Source organism: Trachypithecus francoisi, unplaced genomic scaffold (assembly GCF_009764315.1).
Source record: "Trachypithecus francoisi isolate TF-2019V2 unplaced genomic scaffold, Tfra_2.0 Lachesis_group4, whole genome shotgun sequence".
NCBI classification, from domain to species: Eukaryota; Metazoa; Chordata; class Mammalia; order Primates; family Cercopithecidae; genus Trachypithecus; species Trachypithecus francoisi.
In genome coordinates this window covers 142,303,398-142,317,204 of record NW_022681469.1, presented here as the reverse complement: position 1 = coordinate 142,317,204, position 13,807 = coordinate 142,303,398, and the positions used below count along the sequence as shown (strand labels likewise).

Here is a 13,807-nt window from a genome sequence, read left to right as displayed (position 1 = left end):
TTCCTGTCATAGCTGAAGTGTGAATCGGCCCTATGTTCCCTGCCTCCAGACCCTGTTTTCCTGCCTCAGACTAAAGACTGAAGCTGGCCTGGTTAGGAAGTTGGCTATTCTCTCTCTCTCTGTTGATTTCTCAGAAGGTAGATTAACAACTTAGTTTTAGTTTTGTTACTGGAAAAGGGTCCCAATCCAGACCCCAAGAGAATATTCTTGGATCTTGCATAAGAAAGAATTCGGGTGCAGGGTGAGTCCACAGAGTAAAGTGAAAGAAGAGACCTTATTGAGAAAGTAAAGGAATAAAAGAATGGCAACTCCATGGGCAGGGCAGCCCCTAGGGCTGCTGGTTGGCCTTTTTTTTTTTTTTTTTTTTCTTTTGAGACAGAGTCTTACTCTGTGGCTCAGGCTGGAGTGCAGTGGCACGATCTCAGCTCACTGCAATCTCCACCTCCTGGGTTCAAGCAATTCTCCTGCCTCAGCCTCCCGAGTAGCTGAGATTACAGTCTCCCACCACTACACTCAACTAATTTTTTGTATTTTTAGTAGAGACGGGGTTTCACCATGCTGGCCAGGCTTGTCTCAAACTCCTAAACTTGTGATTCGCCCGCTTCGGCTTCCCAAAGTGCTGGGATTACAGGCCTGAGCCACCGTGCCCAGCCGCTGGTTGGTTATTTTTATGGTTATTTCTTGATCATATACTAAATAAGGGTGGATTATTCATGAGTTTTCTAGGAATTCTTCCTTTTAGAACATATAGGGTAACTTCTAGATGTTGCCATGATATTTATATACTGTCATGGTGCTGGTAGGAGTGTCGTCTAGCATGAGAATGCATTGTGATTAGTGAATAATGAGCAATGAGGATGACCAGAGGTAGCTTTCCTCACCATCTTGGTTTTCGGCAGGTTTTAGCCAGTTTCGCTGGCTTCTTTACTGCATCCTGTTTCATCAGCAAGGTCTTTGTAACCTGTATCTTGTGATACCAGCCTGCCAACCTCCTATTTCATCCTGTCACTAAGGATGCCTAACCTCCTGGGAATGCACTCCAGCAGATCTCAGTCTCATTTTACCCATCTCCTATTCAAGATGAAGAGTCTCTGAGTCAACTCCTTCTGACATATTTCCTGGCTCTACCACCCTTAGGATTAAGGCTTCCCTTGTAAAAGGGAAGAGGGAATAACCTAATAACCCGCCCCTTTCTTGGAAAACTCGTGAATAATCCACCCCTTGCTTAACACATATTCAAGAATAATCATAAAAAATATCCACCAGCAGCCCTTGGGGATGCTCTGCTTATGGAGTAGCCACTCTTTTATTCCCTTCCTTTCTTAATAAACTTCCTTTGACTTTACTCTGTGGACTCACCCCAAATTCTTTCTTGTAGGAGATCCAAGAACTTTCTCTAGGGGTCAGGATCAGGACCCCTTTCCAGTAATAGTTTGGTGAACTGAAACTTTAACATGGGTGTCCTTATGTTTATTTTTATTTTTAGTCTTGTCTTTTGGGGCCTAGTGCAAGAGCTTAGTCCAAAACAATGGCCTCCTATAATTTGTGTTTAACATTTGTCAGGTTAAAACCCTGTCAGTGTGACAAACTGGAAACAAAATTGTGTTGGGCCGCTACTAAACCACACCCAAAATGCCTGTGTCATCAATGTTTGCAAGCAGAGAGCAAATGCAGCCCACCAGTGGTCACCTGGAGCAGCAGCTGCTAGAGGCAAGAAAGTCTGGAAGGGACCCAGGGCTTGCAGGCTCAGCCAGGCTCCCCCTGCTCCTCAACAAGGTCTCTGGGCTCTTTCAGAAATACAATTGGCCCTGAGCTCTGAGAGGTGGGAAGGGGAGGGGCTGAGAGGCTGAAGGCCAGGCCACCCCAGGTAGTGACACCCCACTGCCCTTGAGATTTCTCAGATCTGAGTAACTTCAAACTATTTGAAATTCTCCCAAAGCTAATGTGTCTACCTAAAAGAAAGATGAGACAAAATTAACATAGAGTTTATTTGTGCTCAGGTTGAGAACTGTAGCCCAGGACACACTTCCAAGTTGCCTTGGGGAGTGCTCCAAGAACAAAAAGCAGGCCCAAGTTTTTCAAGAAAAAAGAACAGTTCAGGAGATGGGGTGATTACAGAGTTGTCAGGAATCCTCATTGGTTTATGGAAATAACATTGGTTAATGATTGGCTACACAGTGTTGAACTATAGGGTGGATAACATCTTATGACTAATTGGCCTCAGTCTAGAGCCACATAGCAAGTGGCTTCAAGAGGTAACCATTTAGCTGAAGGGAGAGTGAGCCGTGACTGTTGTTCCTGTGGAGAAAAGAGAGGTCAGCCTGTTACTGTGTCTATATAGAAAGAAGTAGATTTAAGAGACTCCATTTGGTTCTGTATTTGAGATGCTGTTAATCTGTGACCCTACCCCCAACTTTGTCCTTGCAAGAGGTATGTGCTGTGGTGACTTAAGGTTTAAAGGATTTTGGGCTGTACAGAATGTGCTTTGTTAAACAAGTGCCTAAAGGCTGCTTGTGGTTAAAGGTCATCACCATTCTCTTAATCTCAAGTAAGAGAAAAACATTTGTCCCTGGGCAATGGAACATCTCCGTGTAAAACCCATTGTGTGCTTTGTTTACTGAGCAAAGAGAAAACTGCCTTTAGGAATAAGGTGGGATTTGCTGGAGCAATACTGCTAAAAGGTTTATGGAGATGTTTGCATATGCATCTCAAGGCACAGCATTTTCCTTTGAACTTATTCAGGTCACAAAGATCTTTATCTATATGTCTTACTGCTGATTTTCTCCCTAAAATGATCCTATTGTCCTGCCACTCCCTTATCTTTTTGATGGTAAAGATAATTATCAATAAATACTAAGGGAACTCAGAGACCGGTGCCGGCATGGGTCCTCTGTAAGCTGAGCGCCGGTCCCCTGGGCCCCGCTTTTCTTTCTCTATACTTTGTCTCTGTGTCTTATTTCTTTTCTCAAGTCTCTCGTTCCACCTAACGAGAAACACCCACAGGTGTGGAGGGACAAGCCACCCCTTCAGTTCCCTTCTAAATGTTCTCTGGGCCTGATAATTTAAAGGGGTTCACCTTCCTCAGGAAAAGAAATGTATTTGGTGTTTGTTTGTTTTCTTTCTCAGATGATAGTAACTGAGGCTTCTTCTCTGTTTGGCCTCACTTCCCAATTCCTCATGCAATTGCTCTTTTCTTTCCAACCCAGCAGCCATACAGATTTCTAGAACACCCTTCAGAGAGGGCAGTTGAGGTGCAGTGTTTTCTAAACAGCTGCCTGGTCCATCCGTGGGTTATGAAACCCACGTGGTGGGTCACAGCTAGCGTTTTCATTGTCAATGAGATAGAATAGAGGGGAAAAGCCTCTGCCTGCTTTCCACACCAGAGCACGCACTTTTGTCACACAAACTATGACTCAGACACCACAAACCCAAACCAGGCCCCCAGGTCAGAGGCTGACTCCCCTGGGGCCTGTGGTGAGACTACAGCATGACTCAGACCCCAGACTCCTGACCTGCCCCCAGCTCAGAGAGGCTCACAGTGGCAGGCCCACTCCCCTGGCAGCCAAGTCCAGTCTGATAAGCCATCACTTTCCCAGGTTGCTGGTCCTAGTTGTCAGCAAAAAGAGTCAAACTCTGTAAAGTATTTGAAGAGATTTATTCTAAGCCAAATGTTGAGTGACCATGGCCTGTGACACAGCCCTCAGAAGGTCCTCAGAACATGTGCCCAAGGCGATCAGGGTGCAGCTTGGTTTTATACATTTTAGGGATGCTGAAAGAAATCAGGCACATTCCTCAGTCCTGGGCCCAGTACAAACAACATATATCTCTCAATTTCCTGGGCCCAGTACAAACACCATATATCTCTCATATCTCTCAACTTCCTGAGCCCAGTTCAAACACGTCCCACCATATATCTCAACTTTAGAAAAACACCACCTGGAAAAAATCCCTGATAACGACACAGCTGTTTGTAGTTTTACTGAAAGCACGGGAACCAATAGATCACTGCTAAATGTACAACTTAAAATGTTAACCAATTGTAATGTTGTAACCCAAAGAATTCCCTTGTTTCTCTGTAACCTTACATATCCTGTTTACATCGGGCTATAAAAAGCGAGCGCATGCATCGTTCGGGGCCCTCCTGTATGTTGTGGAACGGAGGGACCAAGTTTGAACTTGCAGTAAAGATCCTTGCTGCTTGGCTTTGACTCTGGACTCTGGTGGTCTTCTTCGGGGAATAAACGGTCTGGGCATAACAATGCATGAGACAGCAATCAAATACATTTAAGAAATACATTGGTTTGGTCCAGAAAGGCAAGACAACTCAAAGTGGGGTAGGGGGCAGGGTTCAAGGCTATAGGTAAATTTAGACGTTTTCTGGTTTACAATTCGTTGAGTTTGTCTAAAGACCTGGATTGATGGAAAGGAAATGTTCAGGTTAAGATAAAAGATTGTGGAGACCAAGGTTCTTTGAAGTCTTGACAGTGGTTGCCCTTAGAGACAACAGATGACAAATGTTTCCTATTCAGATCTTTAATAAAAGGTGCTAGACACTTAATCTCTTTAAAATTGGGAGAGCCTGGAAGAAAAAGCTCTAGCTATGTTAATAGAGATTTTTTACAGATACAAATTTCCCCCACAAAGGACAGCTTTGCAGGGCCATTTAAAGATATGGCAAAGAAACATGTTTTGGGATAAAATAATTTTATTTTCTTCCCTGTCTCGTAATGTTACGCCAGAGTCAGATTAGAAAGTAAGTCACGATATATAGGGTTAAATAAAACCCATCTCAAAAACCCATTTGTAGGGCATGACTTCCCAGAGCCCTTAGATAAGAATTTGGACAAGATAAAAAACCATCAGAGCTTAGTCCTCACAGTCAATGGCTAGCCTCCAAGGAAGTGAAAGATTCCCACAGGATTCCAGCTGCCCAGAGGCTGCACAGGCATATCCATGTTTACAGAAAAGATACAGGCCATGAGATATTCATACAAAACGCTTAGGAGTCACAGCCAACTACCCGACAGATGCCAATGGCTGACTGGTTCTTGCCCTCTCGGTCTTCACTTTTAGGACAGGAGGTGCTGGCAGGATGTGGCATTTCTCATGCAGGGCCTCTGAAACCATCTAATCTAGGAAACACCCTTGTCTCATGCCTCGCTGCCACACCTCCATTTGCACTCCAGTTTTCCAGGCAGCCTTCTACCTGACTGGTTTTGCTCTTAACTACTATCTCAGACTGAAATTCTTCACAAATTCCATCCGGGAATCATAAGGGTTCATTTCTGAACTGGGCTCAGCACACCATATGACCCATGGAGACATTTTCCTCGTGAGATTTGACACGGGTTGTTGGCCATGCCGCACCCGAGCTGATGACTCGGCAAGTTACCAAAACCCATCTGAGCCAGCCTCCTCGTCTACCCAAGGGAATAATATGGTTCTGCAGGATGGTTGGGGTCAGGGAAAAATGTATTAAAACTGGCAAATTCTTGCCAAAATGCGAAAAGTGAGATTCTTCCCACCAACACTCACTCATCATATAGAACTACTCAGTGCCCTGAGATACCTTCAATATTGCTGCTTTTTAAAAAACTTCAGGTTGACTAAATCTTACATCTATGATGTCATAGATCAGCAGTCCTCAATTTTTTTGGCAGATATTTTTTCTACAGACGTGGGGGTATGGGGATGATGGTTTTAGGGTGGTTCAAGCACAGTTCATTTATTGTACATTTCTTTCTATTACATTATAATATATAATGAAATATTAAATAATTATGCAATCCATTATCATGTAGAATCAATGGGAGCCCTGAGCTTGTTCTCCTGCAACTAGACAGTCCCAATCGGGGGTGATGGGAGATAGTGACAGATCATCAGGCATTAGATTTTCATAAGGCACATACAGCCTAGATCCCTCACATGTGCAGTTCACAACAGGGTTCACGGTCCTATGAAAATCTAATGCTGCCCCTGATCTGACAGGAGGCAGAGCTTACGCAGTAACATGAGCAATGAAAAATGGCCCTAAATACAGATGAAGCTTTGCTCATTCACCTGCTTGCTCACCTCCTGGTGTGCAGCCCAGTTCCTAACAGGCCATGGACTGGCTCTGGTCCACAGCCCAGGGATTGTGGACCCCTGGCAGAGATGACCCTTAAAGGCATGGTTATTTCAATTACTAAGGGATTCACTGTTCATTTTCTGGAAGTGCCATAATCCAACTTAGGAAGCCAAAAAGCATGTGGTGTGGAAATGTCCAGGAGTCTGTGAGAAGACAAGTGCTGTCAGATCATCCAGGTGCCTTGAGCTGTCCCCACGGGTTCCTTTCCTGCTCTCTGAACATATCCTGCTGCTGCTCCATTCCTTTCCACTCAGTGTTCACTCACCCTGCAGGCATCTTCTCTTCCTTCCTCATTTAGGTCTCAACGTAAAGGTCATCTCCCAGAGAGCCTTCCCTGAGTCCCGGTTCTTCTAGAGCCCTGTCCCTGAAATTCTAGCCCATTGACCCTGCAATTTTTAAATTGCATTTTAATTGATTATGAAGTTTTAAGGAATAACACAGAGGGATCCCTTGTAGTCCTTACCTGGTTTCCCTCAGAGGTAATGTCTTGAAAAACTATAGGAGGGTGTCACACCCAGGATATGTCATTAACATAATCCACCAATCTTCAGATTTCCTGTTTTTCTTGTACTCATTTTGTGCTGGATTTAGTTCTATACAATTCTGTCACAGTGTGATACCATCGCAGTCAAGGTCCTCAGCAGTTTCAGGATCCCTCATTTGCCCTTTTATAGCTCACCCATCTCACCCCAATTCCCCTTCACCTACTCCAACCCTAAGCCTGGCATCCATTAATCTGTCCTCCATTCCTAAAATGTTGCCATTTCATGAATGTTATGTACATGGAAATATACAGTGTGTAACCTTTTGAAATTGGCTTTTTTCACTCCACATAACTCCCCAGACATTCACCCATGTTGTGTGTATCAGTAGTTCATTCCTTTTTATTGCTGAGCCATATTCCACGGCGTGATGTGCCACAGTTTAACGACTCACTTGTTGAAAGACATCCAGGATGTTTTCAGTGTTAGGCTATTAAGAATAAAGCTGGCATGAAATTTCATGTATGCAACTACCATACAACTCAGCAACAACTTTTCTTCCTTCTTGGATAAATGCCCAGAGTGCACTTGCTGAGTGGTATGGTAATTGCATGTTTAGTTCTATAAGAAGTTGCCCAACTGTTTTTCACAGTGGCTATAATGTTTTATATCTGTTATCTAACTGAATTAGAGTCCACTCCCCTGGCATGGGAAGACCAGTTATCCACACTGAGGTTTGTAGGCACCAAGGAAGGAGCATCAGCCAGCTCACACTTAAGTCCTGACCTCCTTGATGCCTGTCAGCTAAGGGTTTTGTTTTGTTTTGTTTTGTTTTTGTTTTTGTTTTGAGACAAAGTCTCGTTTTGTCACCTAGGCTAGAGTGCAGTGGCACAATCTCAGCTAACTGCAGCCTCCGCCTCACGGGTTCAAGTGATTCTCCTGCCTCAGTCTCCCAAGTAGCTGGGACTACAGGCGCCCACCACCATGCGGTACTAATTTTTGTATTTTTAGTAGAGACGGGGTTTCACCGTGTTGGACAGGCTGGTCTCGAACTCCTAACCTCAGGTGATCTGCCCGCCTCAGCCTCCCAAAGTGCCAGGATTACAAGCATGAGCCACCACATCCGTCCAGGTAAGAGATTTTTAAGGCAGGGTGATTTCAGGAAAGCACACGCTACAGGCAAAATTTTAAATCAGTACATGGAGTTCACACATTGGTTTTGGCCTAAAGGATGGGCTATGAAATGGGGGCTTCCAGGTCACAGGTTAATTCAAAGATATTTTGATTTCCAACTGGCTAGGGAAGAGAAGCTTTGTTTTAAAATTTGGGGTCAGCAGAAAAGAATGTTAGTTCTGGCTCATGGGTGTGACTTCCTCCAGATCCCTCAGGAAGAAATTTAGAATGAAGAATGATAGTCAGAGTTCAGTCCCCAGTTCCCCTTATCTGAGGTCTATGTGCTGGCAGATCCATTTGGTAGGGGTCTGGGTTCCCGAAAAACAACTCAGGGACATATGTGAAGCTATTATCTTTAAGTTCTATAGGGGAACCAAGCATCCTGTGATTCTAGCTTCCTCGGCTATTGTTCTAAGCTACTATTACCTTCTTACTTATCAGGTTGCGTATGTACTTCTCAGGGCTAGCTATGTGTCTAGAATTTTCCTTGAAGAAACTCGGGGTTTTCCTTTATTGCTATGCTTGAAGAGTGGGGGACCTGCAGGCCCCTAAAAGGGGTGTCCTTGCTTCATCTCATATTACCAAAAGCAATTTATGAGAGATCCAGGTTCTTTGCATCCTCACCAGTATTCAATGTTGTCATTTTTAAAAATGTTAGGGATTCTGATAGATGCTCAGTGATGTCTCAGTTTCATTGTGGTCTTAATTTTCCCTTACCGGTGGCTAATGATATTGAGCACTTTTTTTTTTTCCTTTTTAGATGGAGTCTCGCTCTGTCACCCAGGCTGGAGTGCAGTGGCATGATCTCGGTTCACTGCAAGCTCTGCCTCCTGGGTTCATGTCATTCTCCTACCTCAGCCTCCCAAGTAGCTGGGACTACAGGCGCCTGCCACCATGCCCAGCTAATTTTGTGTATTTTTAGTAGAGACAGGGTTTCACCGTGTTAGCCAGGATGGTCTCGATCTCCTGACCTTGTGATCCACACACCTCAGCCTCCCAAAGTGCTTGGATTACAGGCTTACGCCACTGCGCCTAGCCAGTGTTGAGCATCTTGTGATGCTTATTGACATCTGTGTATCTGCATTGGTGAAATATTTGTTCATGTCTTTTCCCCATTTTCTAATTGAATGATTTGGGTTTTCTGTTGTTGTTGTTGTTATTCTTGTTGAGATTTGAGAGTTCTTTGTATATTCTTGATATCAGTCTTTTGTTGAATACATGTTTGCAAATATTTTTTTCCCTGTTTTTAGCTTGTTGTTTTATCCTCTTCATGTATTTGAGCTGTTATAGAGCATTTTAAAAATTTTTCAATTTTTTTTTTTTTTTTAGACAGAGTCTTGCTGTGTTGCCCAGGTTGCAGTGCAGTGGTGTGATCTTGGCTCACTGCAACCTCTGCCTCCTGGGTTCAAGCTATTCTCCTGCCTCAGCCTCCAGAGTAGGTAGGAATACAGGTGTCCACCACAATGCCCAGCTACTTTTTATATTTTTAGTAGAATCAAGGTTTCACCATGTTGACTAGGCTGGTCTTAAACTCCTGACCTCAAGTGGTCCTCCTGCCTTGGCCTCCCAAAGTGCTGGAATTACAGGCATGAGCCACCGTTCCTGACCTTAATTTTCAATTTGATTTTAATTTTTAATTCATATATTATCACTTTTGTGAATTATGCTTTTGTTGTCAAGACTGTCTTACAGTCCTAGATCCTGAAAATTTCATTTTATGTTTTTTTTCTAAAAGTTTAATAGTTTTCTGCTTTACAGTTAAGTTTATGATCTGTTTTTAGGTGTGATGGTTGGGTGAAGAATTTTTTTTTTTTTTTTTTTTGCCTATGGATTTCCAATTGCTCTAGGACCACTGATCGAAAAGGCTATCCTTCTCCATTGAATTGCTATGGCATTTTGTCAGAGTTTAGTTAAGCTTATTTGTGTGGGTGTGTTTCTGGGTTTTCTATTCTGTTCCAATCATGTACATGTCTATCCCTCTTCTATCAATATTGTACGTTTTTCATCACTGTACTAGACTTTAATATAGGGTAGAGTGATTTTCCTGTTAGATTCTTCTTTGTTAAAATGTTGAGCTATTCCAAGGTTTGTCACTTTCAATATGCTTTTTTTTTTTTGAGACGGGGTCTTGCTCTGTCTCCCAGACTGGAGTACAGCGGTACAATCATGGCTCACTGCGGCCTTCACTTCCTGGGCTTAAGTAATCCCTCTGCTTCAGCCTCACATGTAGCTGGGACCACAGGTGTGTGCCACCATGCCTAGCTAATTTTTTAATTTTTTATATGGACAGTATTTTACCATGTTTCTCAGACTGGTCTCAAACTCTTGGTCTCAGGTGATCCTCCAATCTCAGCCTCTCATAGTGCTGGGATTACAGGTGTGAGCCACTACACCTAGCTAGCATAAATTTTCGAAAACACGCGTCTATGTCTGCGAAAAAATAAAATAAAACGAAACATACTGGGATTCTGATAGAGATTGTATTAAACCTATAGATCAATTTGGGTAGTGACTAAGGCTCTCTCTCTCTTTTTTTTTTTTTTTTTTTTTTTTCTTTAAGACGGAGTCTTGCTCTGTGCCCCAGGCTGGAATGCAGTGGCGCGATCTCGGCTCACTGCAAGCTCTGCCCCCTACCCGGGTTCACACCATTCTCCTGCCTCAGCCTCCCGAGTAGCTGGGACTACAGGCACCCGCCACCGTGCCCGGCTAATTTTCTTGTTTTTTAGTAGAGACGGGGTTTCACCGTGTTAGCCAGGATGGTCTCGATCTCCTGACCTCATGATCCGCCCGCCTCGGCCTCCCAAAGTGCTGGGATTACAGGCTTGAGCCACCGCGCCCGGCCAAGGCTCTCTTTTTTTGACCAAACTTGAGTCAGATTCCCCTGAGTCCCCTTTCTGACTAGAACCTGATCTGTCCTAAGCCCATAGTCTATGTCCACTTAGTTGAGTTTTAGCAATAATTCTGAGTTAATTTAGCAAAAGTCCCCTATGCTTGGTATCTGATCAAATTTCTAATTATTTGCCCTAGATACCTTATCACTTTGCCTTGTCTTTAGCAAGTAGGTTGATTCAGTTTAGCTAGAATCCCCTTAGCCCAGATGCTTCCTCCTAGTAATTTTCTGTCTACTGACCCCGTACAGCTCCTTGGCTGTAAATTCCCACTTATCCTTGTATTAGGAATTGACCCCAGCTGTAATCACCTGATGTGTTAGTCCTGGCTGTTGCACAGACAAAACCAGTTCACTGAGACCATGGTATTGCAGTAAAGAAAGAGGTGAATTAAAGCAAGGCAACTGAGCAGAAGGACTGGGGTTATCACTCAAATCAGTCTGAAAACTCAGAGACAAGTTTTTATAGATAACTTGGTAGGCAGGGGGCTAGGGAATTGGTGATGCTGATTGAAAAATTGAGCCGGCCTCTGCGTATGGGCTACATGCCAGGTGGAGCCGTGAGTCATGGCTCCAAATGAAGTCAGCTGGCTGCCAGAAGGCAAAAATCTGAAAACCATCTCAAAAAACCAATCTTAGGTTCTACAATAGTGATGTTATCTATAGGAGCAATTGGTGAAGTCACCAATCTTGTGACCTCTGGCCAGATGACTCTTTTTTTTTTTTTTTTTGAGATGGAGTCTTGCTCTGTTGCCCTGGCTAGAGTGCAGTGGCCGGATCTCAGCTCACTGCAAGCTCCGCCTCCCGGGTTTACGCCATTCTCCTGCCTCAGCCTCCCGAGTAGCTGGGACTACAGGCGCCCGCCACCTTGCCTGGCTAGTTTTTTGTATTTTTTGGTAGAGACGGGGTTTCACCGTGTTAGCCAGGATGGTCTCGATCTCCTGACCTCGTGATCCGCCCGTCTCGGCCTCCTAAAGTGCTGGGATTACAGGCTTGAGCCACCGCGCCCGGCCCAGATGACTCTTGAGAAGTAAAGAATTATAGAAACTGTGCCTACATTTTAGCAGAGTTCATGTTCTTCCCATGATCCTAATCTCATGGACTTTTACCAATTTTCAGTTCCTGAGCAAGGAGGAGCTTAGTTTTAGGGAAGTGCTATTATTATCCTTGTTTCCAGCTTAAACTATAAACTAAATTCCTCCTGCGGTTAGCTTGGCCTATGTGCAGGAATGAGTGAAGACAGCCCGCGGGACTAGAAGCAAGATGTTGTCAGGCATATTAAGTTTCTCTCACTGTCATAATTTTTGCATAGGTTCTTTCACGATCTCTCTCTCCCGCTGTAAAAACCCATCATAGTGGTGCCTGTATCTGTAGCAAAAGTCCTGAATAAAGCCTCTCTACTATCTTTAATAAGCTTCATGATTAATATTTTTTCTTTAACAGTAAAAATGACATGTTTACTATGTTGAGTCTTCTAATCCACACAGTATGTCTCTCTATAATGTAAGTCTTTTAAAAACTTTTTCATCAGCATTTTGTAATTTTCTTTTTTTTTTTTTTTTTTTTTTTTTTTTTGAGGCGGAGTCTCGCTCTGTTGCCCGGACTGGAGTGCAGTGGCCGGATCTCAGCTCACTGCAAGCTCCGCCTCCCGAGTTTACGCCATTCTCCTGCCTCAGCCTCCCGAGTAGCTGGGACTACAGGCGCCCACCACCTCGCCCGGCTAGTTTTTGTATTTTTAGTAGAGACGGGGTTTCACCGTGTTAGCCAGGATGGTCTCGATCTCCTGACCTCGTGATCCACCCGTCTCGGCCTCCCAAAGTGCTGGGATTACAGGCTTGAGCCACCGCGCCCGGCCTATTTTCATTTTTAAATGTTACTAATGCTGATTTGTCCTTTAGACCTAAGTTGATCTGTTGTTTTTTAACCTTTAACTCAAGGGCTGTGATATAACCACTTGTATATCCCATCATTTAGCACCGCAGGCAGCATGCCCAGCACTTTCTACTTCATACAAATTTATTTATTTATTTATTTATTTATTTACGAGACCGGGTCTCGCTATGCTGCTCAGGCTGGACTTGAACTCCTGGGCTCAAGCAATAGTCTCTACTCAGCCTCCTATGTAGCTGGGACTATAGGCATGTACCACCATGCCCAACCTGCTTTTTTCACATTGTAGTTTTAATTTTTTTATGACATATAGGGCATTATCTTATTTTTTTTATTTTTAATAGACTTTTTGGGTCAGTTATAGGATCACAACAAAATTGAGCAGAAAGAACAGAGTTCCCATATACCTTTTCCTCTCAAGCACTCACAGCCTCTCCTACCCTCAACACCTGGAACAGCAGTGATACATTTGTTACAATTGATGAACCCACATTGAGACACCATTATCACCCAAACTTCATAGTTTATATTAAGGTTTACTCTTGATGTTAGAGATTCTATGGGTTTGGACAAATGTATAATGGTATGTCTCCACCATTGTAGCATTATACAGAGAGTCGTTTTAGCTGGCCTAAAATTCCTCTGTGCTCTGTCTATTCATTCCTCCTCCCTAATCCCCATCTATTAGTGATAGTTTTACTGTAGCCATAGTTTTACCATCCCCAGCATGCCATATAGTTGGAATTGCACAGAATAGCAAAAACTATCACAAAAGACTCTATAAAACTGCGACCTTGAACAAAGGGTATTGCAACCATACATAAAAAAATACTTCTGTGAGGACATCTGTCCAGCCACTGCCTTTTCAAACTTGGAGTGGCATCACCCTCATTATTGATCATTATAGTCAAGGATAATTATATCAAAACAATTATGTAATCCTTTCTATTTTTGTCTTCCTTGACCTCCATGAATATGTGCACAGTTTACTATATGTGCATAGTTTACTATATTTCCATTGAACTGCCTCATTCCCAAATAAATACCATTTGCTTTCAGACAGCCTCTCTGCTTGTTGTTTAGGACGACACTGGCTACTGTAGGTGGAGCCTAAATGTGATCACTGGTCCTTACTCCAAATTTTGTCCTCATTTTTCCTAAACCACAGGTTTCTGTTACTATAACAATCTAAATAAAGAATTGAAGAGTTCTACACTATTGACATCTGTTCCTGATGACTATTTCATT

The 13,807-nt window shown here is 43.4% G+C and overlaps 1 protein-coding gene across 1 annotated transcript in view; it reads left to right on the top strand.

Annotated features, from left to right (window-relative positions):
* SUN3 (Sad1 and UNC84 domain containing 3) overlaps nucleotides 1-13,807 on the top strand; it is a 101,010-nt gene that overhangs the window by 1,992 nt on the left and 85,211 nt on the right. The gene's annotated exons all lie outside the window — the stretch shown is intronic.